The sequence below is a fragment of the Triticum urartu genome, chromosome 2A, assembly GCF_056163025.1.
Source record: "Triticum urartu cultivar PI428250 chromosome 2A, HENAU_Tu73, whole genome shotgun sequence".
Classification (NCBI taxonomy): Eukaryota; Viridiplantae; Streptophyta; class Magnoliopsida; order Poales; family Poaceae; genus Triticum; species Triticum urartu.
In genome coordinates, this window is record NC_141874.1 from 339538011 (window position 1) to 339550792 (window position 12782).

The 12782-nt window shown below is 52.2% G+C and overlaps 1 pseudogene; it reads left to right on the forward strand.

Moving 5' to 3' along the window:
• The first annotated feature begins 5184 nt into the window (after positions 1-5184).
• Positions 5185-12782, forward strand: part of LOC147985022 (KH domain-containing protein HEN4-like) — an 84465-nt pseudogene continuing 76867 nt past the window's right edge.

The window sequence follows — 12782 nt, forward strand, 5'->3', positions numbered from 1 at the left end:
ATATTATGAAGTGGCATCTTGTATATTTCGTCCAAGGCTTCATGCACTCCTTATGGCGGCTTCAAAGTCCTGAAATCATCACTTGTAACTCCGTTCTTGATCCCCTTGCGCATGCCATCAACTCCATTCGTGTTCTTGCTCCAATGTTCATCCTTCTCCAAGCTAGGACCTTCATTTGTAAGCAAAACAAATGTATCCAATTTAGGCAGCATCATAATCTCATGAACATTAGAATCATTACCAAGAAACGAAAGTACCTGGTAATTTAATTGGCGTGCGCGAGCTCTAGTAATTGGTCCAGTATATGTAACAGTAGGGGCTGTGGGTGTAACAATGGTATTGATGTCCTCATCAGAAGGTCCTAGCTTGGAGAAGGATGAACATTGGAGCAAGAACACGAATGGAGTTGATGGCATGCGCAAGGGGATCAAGAACGGAGTTACAAGTGATGATTTCAGGACTTTGAAGCCGCCATAAGGAGTGCATGAAGCCTTGGACGAAATATACAAGATGCCACTTCATAATATTCGTCCATAGGCTATTCTAGGTGCTGCGTCACCTTATTAATGGGCCAGGCCCATGTAATTTCGAAATACTTAAGTATAGGCTATTTTTAGAGTCCGTATGTGTGGGGAAACAAGAGTTAGGGTTGGTTTCGGACCCCACCCTCAAGGGCCACGAAATTCCCCTCTCTTCCTCCATATATACAGCCCTTAGGGCGTCGTTTAGACTTGGGTTTTGTTTAGATTAAAAGTTCGCCATAGCTGCAACTTCGCGTACTTCGTTTGTGTCCAACGACCAGACCAAGACGTCACAGAACCCCACCTTGATCAATAAAGCTTTCATTTTATATTCGCAATATCCAGATTGCAATCTCAGCTTCTTGCTTGTTCTTCGTTTGCTCGCAGGAAACAGGCCCTCGTGGTCAGGTTGATCGTGCTCCGGCGTGGTCAATAACCCCTCGGAAGTTGGTTTAGCGATTGCTAAGGCGCGACGTCCCGCACGTTCGTAGTCGGATCGTCAAGGTCGACTCCCACAGAAAACGATAGCCACCATCTCATCGAAACATCGGGACACCTTTGCCTCTATCAGTTGTAGATGGTGGGCGTACAGAGCATCGGGAGCATCCCTGAGCCGGCGGTGGAGCCAGGGTGGTCTTCCGAGTCGAAGGTGAGGTCGGCCTCTGGCGCGGCCCAACCCGGCGGAGTCCCCGGGCGCTTGCAGGCTGCTCCAATCTGACGAAAGAAAGGCTTGACGTGGCAATCTAAAGGAGGTGCTTGGGAGCCACCCAGTAGTGTCGCGACTGCGTGGTGTGCCGGCGCCGCGTAGCGCGCAGTGAAGAGGTCGTGGAGTTCCCCCCAGGACGTCACCGTGGATCTTGGGAGGTTGACCAGCCAAGCGCGCGGCTCGCCGGCGAGGGCCAGGGGGAACAAGTTTGCCATGATCTTGTCGTTGCCTCTGGCTTCGAGGACGGCCTCCTTGTATGCTAGCAGGAACGGCGCCGAGTCTGCCGCGCCATCGTAACACGGCGGCATCTCCGGCCTGAACTTAGCCGGCCACTGCACTCGCCACAGGGCGGGGGCCAGGGCTTGGTACTCATACTCCCTGCTGCTGGTGTTGACCGCAGAGGTTGGTGGCGGGGCACCTGCCATGGGAGCGTAGTGCGGCGGCATGGGGCGCTGGTTGGTGGAGAGAAGCCCCGGCGCACCCCTACCTGGCGAGCCAAATGTCGGATGTGGGGCTCCGGGTAACCCTTAAGGTTTGAACACTGGGGTGCGCGTGAAGTCTTTCCCTCCTGCCGATCAACGCTCTAGCTCGCTAGATCTTGCGGACGAACTCGACGAACTAGCAACACATAAAGACACGGGGTTTATACTGGTTCGGGCCACCGTTGTGGTGTAATACCCTACTGCAGTGTCGTGGTGGTGGATTGCCTCTTTGGCTGATGATGAATAATACAAGGGAAGAACAGCCTCGTGTTCTTGTGCTTTCGGACTTATGTGTCTCTCTGGATCTGATGATCTCTCTCCCCTTTTATGGTGGTGGCTAGTCCTATTTATAGAGGCCCTGTTCCTCTTCCCAAATATCGAGCGGGAAGGGAGCCAACAATGGCGGGCTAATTTGAAGGGGGACAGCTAGTACAAGCTATCCTGACAAAAGTGGTCTTCGCCTGCACAAAGCTCTGGTGGTGACGCCGCCTTGGGCTCCATGATGACCTCCGTCTTGCAGTCCATGGTCTTGGTCTTATTGCACCGAAATAGCAACCTTTACCTGAGGCCTCGGTACTCCGCGACTGCGCTTGCCTCCTTTTTACCAAAGGGGAAACAAGGACGCTGCATGCGCTGGCGCCCGCCTGGTGTGGATCATCATGGCTCACGTCATGGGAGCCTTGTGAGGTTCGCCTCGCCTTGATATCTCCGCTCCTCGTGAGCCTACCTCGCTAGGCCACTCCAGAGGAGGTCTTGCATCGTCCGCCTCGCGAGGCTTGGCCCCTCGCGAGGGTCTTGGATGCTTTGTTGGTGAAGATGGGCCGTACGGCCTGTTGGCTTAGCCACGCCGCAGGCCGCAGACAGGCAAGTCTGGGGACCCCAGTTCCCAGAACGCCGGCACACCCCTGATAGCACCACCCTCTGGATGGCGTACTTCGAACACCACCACGCTGACTAGCTCCGCTCGATGAACGACGCTCCCACAACACGGGGACGACACAAACTCCAAGGGCCACCGACAGTGGTGGGAAGCCCCCGGCCGCACTCTCCAAGCCTTCCCTGAAGTGGGCACGGGACGACTACGTACGCGAGGAGATGGAGTGCCAACGTCGCGCCCTTGAGGAGACTGCCGCTCGGCGCCGTGGCCACGAGGAGGGCGAGGGTGTCATCCTCGACGACAGCGACGAGGAGGTGTCCGGGTCGTCCAACCCCGTCCACCACGGTGACCCAGGGCATGGCCGCAGCAAGGACGGCGGCGGCGTGAAGGACGAAGATGGCAACAACGTCGACGATGATGACTTCACGAACTTCTACAGGCTCCTAGGCATGTAGAAGGCTCGGCGGCGGCATCATCGTAGTAGATTTAGTTTAGTTTTGCAATTATGTTTTAAGTTTGTACAAATATCAATGAAAATGCCTGAATTTTCTCCAAACTTATGTCATTTTGTACGAAATTTGGCCGTTTTTGGTTTCAAAAACTGGCGTGTGGGGCCAACTTGAGGTGGCGGTTGAAAATCTAATTGTACCCACGGTAAAAAAAGAAGCGCCAGCAACCCCCAGAAGGTGCGGCTGGAGATGTTGGCCCCCCAGGGGACGCGTAAAATCGCCACCTGGGGGCGAACCAATGCTAAAATCAGCGTGGGGGCGAGCGGGTTCCCAGCCGCTGGCCCCAGGGTCGCCCCCAGACGCGGTTTTTTTTAAGAAAGGAATTTGGCAAAGTTCGGCAAATTGGACAAAACGTTCGGCTAAAGTTCGGCAAACTTGACATATATTTGACATGTTCGACGTTTACATAAGTTATTTAAAAAAACCAACTAAGGGGCGAAGAGGTCACTGAGCACGGCGAAGTCGCCGACGTCGCCACCATCCTCGTCCTCGGCGGCGTCGGCCTTCTCCTCCTTGACGCGGCCGCCCCTGCTGGACACCTGCTCGGCGTCGCCCTGGCAGACCGGTGGCAGCGGCACGTCATCATTGCTGTCGTCGAGGACGACGACGCCTCCCTCGTCCCGGCCATGGCGCCGAGCGTCGAACCGCTCATAGGCGAGGCGCTGGCGCTCCAGCTCCGTGCGCGCCCAGTCTTCACACGCCCACTTCAGGGCCGTCGTGACTGAGCTCCTCCTTGACACCGCCGGTGAGCCCGGGCGTCACGGCGGGGAGCCCCGGCTCCGTCTTCTTGGCGGCGAGGCCCGGCTCCGTCTTTGTCTTGACGTAGCGCGGGGGAGATGAGGAGGGGGCGCGCCTGTCGCCCTCTTTGATGACGATGCCGGCGTTGCGGGTGCGCTGGCCGAGCGGCGTCTCCGTTGCGGGCTCGGCCTTGACGCCGAGCAGCGCCGACGAGCCAAAGGAATGGGAGGAGGAGCGGGAGGAGGACTGAGAGGAGGAGCCGAACCTTCTGGGCAACCATTGCCCAGCGCTCCGGCGGGGGAGCGGCCGGCGCGGCAGGGTATGCCAGCGGCGGGTCATTTCCCCCCTCGAGGTACTGAAGTACCTCGTGGAGGGTGCGGCCGAGGGCGCCCCACCATAGGCGGCGCCCCTCACTATTCTTCGTGCCCCCACCACCGGTGCCCTATTGGTGGATGCCAGCCGCTGCGCCTGTCGGCGCTGGAAGTACGCCGGCCACGACGCATGGTTGTCGGCGGCGTACTGGGGGAGGGCACACTGCTCCTCTGTCAGGGACACCCGCACGTGGTCGACCTTGGCGGAGAAGATGCTAGGGCGCGCATCAACGTCGGGCACCGGGGGATGGGCCCCCGTTGCTGAGCCAGTGAGCCTCCACCCCGTCGGCCCGGCGCGCATGTCCGGCTGCGCCGGGATGTTGGCCTCGAAGAAGATGTAGGCCTCCCACTCGTGGAGCGAGCGGCGGCCGAAGCCGTTGGCCGCCGCCGCGTCGTCGGGGAAGCGTTCGAGCATCTCTTTGGGATTCGGGAGAGAGGGAAGGGGAGGCGGCGGATGGGAAGAGAGGTAGAGCTCGGCAGTGGACGGGGAGAGAGGCAGAGCTCGGCGGCTGGTTTGGGCTCGGGCTGGTGTGGCCAGAGACGAGGGGAGGCGCCGGTTTTTTAGCCCTGCGCCGTGTGTACGCGTGGCGGGAGGGGAGGCGTCGCCGCGCCGCCCTTGAGGAATCAATGGCAAGGTTGCATTGATTCCCCGCGGGAAACCGAGGCGTTCTAAGAGAAGACGAGGCGCGTGACACTGACTCGGCAGGCCCGCGGCTCTTTCGTGCCAAAACCGCTCGCCCCGGCGCCCCAGGAGCCCCCCTGCGCGCCGGGTTCGGCCTGGGTCCGCCGGCGCCAATTTCGGACCAAACCGACAAAAAATGGACTCCTGGACGCGACTGGGCTGATTTTTGGGCGCCGGCGCAGAAAAATCGCCTTGGGAGGGCTTGTTGGGGGCGCGGCTGGAGATGCTCTTAGGAAGGTTTCCAAAGAAAAAACTTAATTCTCTTCCTCCGCCGACCTCGGTGACCACCACAAACAAAATGGCCGGGGCAAAACCCCACTTCGTGCTGCACGCCGCCTGTGCCTCCGGCTCCGCCTTTGATTCCACAGCATCCGACTCCACCGTAAGCGCCGATGCTGACATCATCGTTTTCTGCCTCCTTCTGCCCCAAGACTTTGGCAACGAAGACGCCTTCCACCTCTACGACACCTTTGTCCCGCTCCGCCGCCACACCGCCGCGCTGTAGGTTCGCGTCGATGCCCTCGAAGGTTACCCCAAAGACTTCGCCAGTCGCATCGCAGTCGTACTGGGCCCCACCTCCCCCAGCCGACGTGTTGAGGTCTCATCCTGCGGCGAGGTCGTCGAGCTCTCCCCATGCAGGAGGCCCTCGTCGCCCTCGTCGACATTGGGGGGGGGGGGGTCCTCCACCGCTTCGTGGGCCGGGGCCCAGAGTTCGTGACATGCTTGGTCCTGATCGAGGCTGCAGGACTCGACGTCCTCGGGCGAAGGAGCCTGGGGGCAATCACTAGCGAGTCTAGTGCTGAGATTCGCATCATGTCTGTAGTATCCCACTACGAGAATCATAGGAAGGGGATGAGAAACAGAGGGAAACAGGGGATGAGATGCAGAATTCAGTTTCCATTCATTTTCTTTTTTGCCCGGTACAGGTTTTTGGTCCTTATCTATAGGCATACAGGTACACGCACTCGCCTTACACATTGGCACGCTGGCCCCCCCCCCACACACACACACACACCCTGCCTTGGTGCACCTCTGAACCCGTTAGTTGTCAAACGGATCACGGCTGACGGGATCTGTTTCTTGAGTGTTAGGCTTCTAAGTTCCAATGGGAGAAGGCATGACATTTGCCCCTCCTTCAGTATGATCCTCGTCCCAAATAGGAGCAGTTGGAAAACGACGTCGAAGAACATAATAGTCCTCCCAGGTGGCACAATCCTCCGGCAACGATGACCACTGCACAAGGATTTGAACAACAGGTTCGTTACCTTTTTGAATGATCCTTCATTGCACAATGATGCACGAATGAGCTGAACAATCATGGAACACATGTGGAGGTGGCAGAGATTGAAAATTAGGAGCAAAACTTGGATTGAATTCTTTCAACTGGGAAACATGAAACACCGGGTGAACTTGACAACCCTCCGGAAGAATTAGGCGATAAGCCACCGCACCAATACGAGTAGCAATCTTGAAAGTCCCGAAATATTTGAAAGCCAATTTAGGGCAGGGACGATTGACAATGGAAGACTGAGCATATGGTTGCAGCTTCAAGAGCATAGAATCGCCCACCTGAAACACCTTCTCAGAACGATGTTTATCAGCTTGTTTCTTCATATGCTCTTGTGCACGGAGTAGATGGGCACGCAACTGCTCAATATGATCCTATGAAGGGAGGGCCAAACCAGATGGAAGATGCTCAAAAGCCAACGAAACATTAGGCATGCCACCAAAGTTAGGATCTGTACAATAGAGAGCTTTGAAAGGAGAGCATCCAGTAGAAGTATGAAAACTGGAATTGTACCAGAATTCAGCCATGGGCAACCATGACCTCCATTTGCCAGGTCGGTCATGAACAGCACAACGAAGATATTGTTCGACACATTGATTCACCCGCTCGCTCTGACCATCGGTTTGAGGATGATAAGCGGTGCTATAACTGAGCTTGCAACCCACAGCCTTGAAGATGTCACGCCACATGGTACTGGTGAAAATCTTATCATGACTAGAGATGATTGAGTGAGGGACTCCATGAAGTTTGACAATAGAATCCAAGAACACTTTTGCTACAGAACTTGCAGTGAAAGGATGTCGAAGGGGTAGAAAATGGGCATATTTAGTGAACCGGTAAACCACCACCAATATAGTGTTATAACATTCCGACAATGGTAAACTCTCGATAAAGTCCATAGTAAGATCCTCCCATGGTTGTTCTGGTGATGAGGACATCAATACCATTGTTACACCCACAGCCCCTGCTGCTATACATACCGGACCAATTACTAGAGCTCGCGCACGTCAATTGAATTATCAGGTACTTCCATTTCTTGGTAACGATTCTCATGTTCGTGAGAATATGATGCTGCCTAAATTGGATATATTTGTTTTGCTTACAAATGAAGGGCCTAGCTTGGACAAGAAAGATCAACCTTGGAACAAGTTCAAGCATGGAGATGATGGCATGCGCAAGGGGATCAAGAACGGAGTTACAAGTGATGATTTCAGGACTTTGAAGCCACCATAAGGAGTGCATGAAGCCTTGGACGAAATATACAAGATGCCACTTCATAAATTTCGTCCAGAGGCTATTTTAGGTGATGCGTCACCTTATTATTGGGCCAGGCCCATGTATTTTCGAAATACTTAAGTATAGGCTGTTTTTAGAGCCCGTATGTGTGGGGAAACAAGAGTTAGGGTTGGTTTCGGACCCCTCCTCCAAGGGCCACGAAATCCCCCCCTCCCCCTCTTCCTCCATATATACAGCTCTTAGGGCGTCGTTTAGACTTTGGGTTTTGTTTAGATTAATGTTTGCCACCATAGCTGCAACTTCGCGTACTTCGTTTGTGTTCAACGACCAGACAAAGGCGTCACAAAACCCCACCTTGATCAATAAAGCTTTCATCTTATATTCGCAATATCCAGATTGCAATCTCAGTTTCTTGCTTGTTCTTCGTTTGCCTGCAGGATACAGACCTTCGTGGTCAGGTTGATCATGCTCCGGCATGGTCAATAACCTCTCGGAGTTGGTTTAGCGATTGCTAAGGCGCGACGTCCTGGCACGTTCGTAGTCGGATTGTCAAAGTCGACTTCCTCCAAAACGATAGCCACCATCTCATCGAAAGACGGGACACCTTTGCCTCTATCATGTGGGATAGGCAAGGGCTAAAGAAGACCAGTCGGACTCGTGTGCAAAGGTTTAGCCTGTTGACGAACTTGACACTTGTGTACAAAGTTTTCAACAGCGGATTTCATACCAACCCAGTAATATAGCTTGCGTAAGCATTGGTATGTAGCCTGAATCCCCGAATGACCACCAATTGGGATGTTATGGAGGGCATCAATTAACTGAGTTTGCAATGCTAAATTCGCACCTATGTAGATACGACCTTTGTATTTAATAAGGCCACTATCCAGAGAAAAACCCTTCTCATTAGGAGAATGAATGGCAAGCTGGGCGAGTAAATCTTGCGCAACAACATTAATTCATAAGTACGGGTAACATCCAGAATCCAATCAGGTTGACAGACTGACAACGCTTGACATCCCATTTTATGCCCAACCCGAGAGAGAGAATCAACTGCACCATTTTCCACTCCACGCCTATAGCGAAACTGAAATTGCAAACCCATCAATTTAGCCATTGCTTTTCGCTGCAAATCAATGCCCAATTGTTGTTTAGTTAAGGTGCATAAGGACTTGTGATCAGTAAGAATCACAAAAGGTCCTCATTGTAGATATGTGCGCCAACGATCAATGGCCATAATCACGGCTAAAAACTCTTTTTCATATATTGATAGCTTGTTGTTCTAGATACCAAGTGCTTTACTCAAATAGTCTACTAGATGGCCATTCTGCGTCAGGACCGCACCCACGCCCGTTGCACAAGCATCGGTTTCAATGGTAAAGGAAGTGGAGAAGCTAGGTAGAGCTAGAACTGGAGTATTGATCATAGCTACCTTCAAAGCCTCAAATGCTTGTTGAGCTTGCTCATTCCACTGAAAACCTTTCTTCGTAAGCAGCTGAGTAAGAGGCTTTGATATCCAACTATAGGTCTTCACAAATTTCCTGTAATAGCTGGTGAGGCCCAAAAATCCCCTCAATTCAGTGACAGTGTTTGGAATAGGCCACCGAGCCATTGCAGAAGTTTTCTCAGGATCTGTAACAACCCCTGCATCAGAGATGATGTGTCCCAAATAGTTGATGCTAGATTGACCAAATAAGCATTTGGACAGCTTGGCAAATAGTTGGTGTTGGCGCAACAGTTCAAGAACTTGTCGAAGATGATCAAGATGATCTGTCCAAGAAGCACTATATATCAGAATATCATCTAGGAAGACAATTAGGAACTTGCACAGATGCTTGGAAAATATGGAATTCATCACGCATTGGAAAGTAGCTGGTGCGTTGGTCAAACCAAATGGCATAACTCGAAACTAATGGCCATGGTGGGTTTTGAATGCGGTCTTGGGTTCATCTTCCTCACGCATCCGAATTTGATGATATCCTACCCGAAGATCCAGCTTGGAGAAGAACTTAGTGCCTGCCAATTCATCCAAGAGTTCATCCACTATTGGTGAGGGAAATTTGTTCTTTACCGTGGCATCATTTAACCGCCGGTAATCCACATAAAAACGCCATGTATTATATTTCTTCTTGACCAGAAGCACCGGTGAGGCATAAGGACTCATGGAAGGTATAATTATTCCAGCTTCCAACATCTCAGTTACTTGGCGCTCAATCTCGTCCTTGTGAAGAGGTGAATACCTATAAGGACGAGTATTGATTGACCTTGCATCTATCTCGAGGGTAATTGCATGATCCAAGGCACAATGGGTTGGTAAGGACTTGGGTGCTTGAAACACATCTGCATAGGCATCTAACAACAATTGTAAATCAGGTGCTACAGGAGTAGATGCGTCTGTGGAAGATTCTGTTGCTGGAATAGAGTCAATGACAGCCATACCCAAACTTCATTCCCCGATATCCACTTATCCACTTGCTCCACACTCATCTCTTGTAGGGCAGAAGTTGACTTGGATGCCACACCCTAGAGAGTAACTACAACCCCCTGATGCTTGAACTGCAAGACCTTGCCAGCCCAGTCACAAGTCATCAAAACCACATTTGGATAACCAAACCATGCCCAACACTGCGTCATATGCGCCCAGCTCAAGAACACGCATGTCATCAAAAAATGTGGCGCCATGAGACCACCATTGTGGCCCTTCAACCGCTGATATACAATTCATCACCTGACCATTGGCCACCTTGACGTTGATAGGAGTTATCTTGGTGATTGTACACCCAGCTCGATCAGCAAAAGCAGCATTCACAAAGGAGTGAGAACTACCAGAATCGACTAACAACAACATCACCTGGTTGCCAACCATTGCTCTTATGCGGATAGTGGAATTGTCTTTGGTACCTGAGACAACATGACCCGAGATTGTGCAACACTCTGCAGCTGGAGCAGCATCAGGCCTACCATCAAGCAAGTTCAGAGCATGAACTGTATCATCAGATAGAACTTCACCAAACTCCCCAACTTCAATCATCAGGACATGTGTTGGCTTCTTGCATTGATGGTCCTTAGAGTACTTGTCACCACACTTGAAGCAAAGGCCGTTGGTACGACGAAAATCCCGGAGTTGGCGCTCCCGAATGTATTCGTCGGTGGCCGCCCGGCACAGTAGTTCAGCCCGCCCACCGGCACCAACAGGGACCACAGCCGATCCCAGAGGAAGTTCAGTGCCCACCGTGGGATGTTTGGTTGGCGCGGGAGGCCGCATGCGAGGTCGCTGGTGTTCCGCCTCCTCCTCCTGTATGCGTGCCAAGGAGGCTGCGTGGGTCACGCTTGATGGCGCCTGCAGGTGGACGGTAGCTCGCAGCTCCTCGCGGAGGCCAAAGACAAACTGAGAGACGAACCAGCGACTACTCAAGGATTCATCCAGGGAGAGAAGGCGATACATACATGATTCAAAGGCAGCCTTGTATTCAGGAACAGAGCCTGTCTGCTTCAGTTGAAGCAACTTGGACATTTGTCCCTCATACTCCTCCTGACCAAATTCGTTAACCACCGCTGCGATAAATGTTGTCCAACTTGGTTGGGCATGGCGACGCTTGTATGCACGGAACCATAACGCGGCATGGCCCTCAAGGTACAAAGTCGCCGTAGCCACCCAGTGAGCCGAAGGAACAGAGTACATGGTGAAATATGTGTAGGCCAAATCGATCCACAACAGCGGGTGTTCACCATTGAACTTGGGGAAGTGGTGCTTGGGTGGTTTGGCAAGAAATCCACCACCGTCGCTGCCCGTAGCGCCGACGCGGGACGGATCTCCGAACTCGCGCGCACGCGATGCTTCCGAAAGCAGGGGTCTGCCATTGTTGGCGAGGACGGCATGCAGCTGTGCCCCGAAAACAGTCGTCTATGAAGGGCGCTGCCCGGTGTCCTCCGTCTCCAAGCGCTTGGCCTTATCGGCGGTGAGCTGTTGACGGCGAATTTCTTCAAGATCCACCCCGAAATCATCCACCTGCTTGGTGAGGCGGACGACCTCCTCACTGTTGCCCTTCACATCGACGGCGACGGCGTCAAGCTTGGTGCCGAATCCCTTCAGCGTGGAGATGACCTCCTCCAGAGATTTTTGGAGCACCTCCATCTTCTCTAAAATGAATCGAGTTTGTGCGGAAGGCACGGAGACTGGTGCCAGTGCAACTCCCCCCAAATCAACCGAATGCCAACTTTGGATTTATGGGAATCAAACCCGAGAGCGATTCCCAACCAGCTAGTCGATGTTACCGGTAGGATCGAGGGATTACGGAGCGCAGCCAGACCGAACAAAGCTCTGAGTACCAATTGTAGCATCCCACTACGAGAATCACAGGAAGGGGATGTGAAACAGAGGGAAACGAGGGATGAGATGCAGAATTCAGTTTCCATTCATTTTCTTTTCTGCCCAGTACAGGTTGTTGGTCCTTATCTATAGGCATACGGGTACACGCACTCGCCTTACACACTGGCACGCAGGCCCCACACACACACACATACCCTGCCTTGGTGCGCCTCTGAACTCATTAGTTGTCAAACGGATCACGGCTGACGGGATCCGTTTCTTGCGTGTCAGGCTTCTAAGTTCCAACGGGAGAAGGCATTACAACGTCGTGGGCGGAGGACGCGACGCAGACCGTGCATCCTTCCGAGGAGGTCGTTGAGGTATACAGTTCTCCTTATCTAGTAACGATGCTTCAATTGGTGTGGTGGCCCCAATCGCCAGGAAGTGGATCTTGTTTATGTCAAGAGGGCGTCTCACGCGAGGCATAATTCCAATTCGCAAGCGTTAATTGCTTCACAAGTGTGGCTCTACTGGTATTTGAGGAGGAACTGCAGGCCTTGGCCAAAAATGCATAGCCATTAAGGGAGGATGCATAGTTGCATGTTGTACAAATTATTTCTAGGGAATTGTAGGGATGCTTTTCGTTTGCTTAGCAAATTGCAGGTGTAATCATCAAGATTTGGCATATTTTTTGTGTGGAGTGTGAAGGTGAAGTGTGTTTGCATGTTATACTTGACTGTTGTTAGTGACTTGTCTTGTATTCAATGCATTTTTGTTCTTTAGGTGCTGTTTTAAGTTATTTGACATATGTTCCATATTTTGTTGTATTTTTTCATGGTGCATCTCTTACTTCTGGAAAAGAAATGACGATTTCACTTTTGAATAAATGCATTACGGACCTGCTAATCACTCTCAGTAGAGTAATATTTGAGAAATGAATTTTCTTTTGGTATCGTTTTCTCGCATTTGGCTTGTACTCCACAATTTGTTGTATTTCTAATCTTCTCGAAGGTAGATGGTGGGAGTTAATCTCTATTTTAGTGATGAATATGTTTATGACAGACCT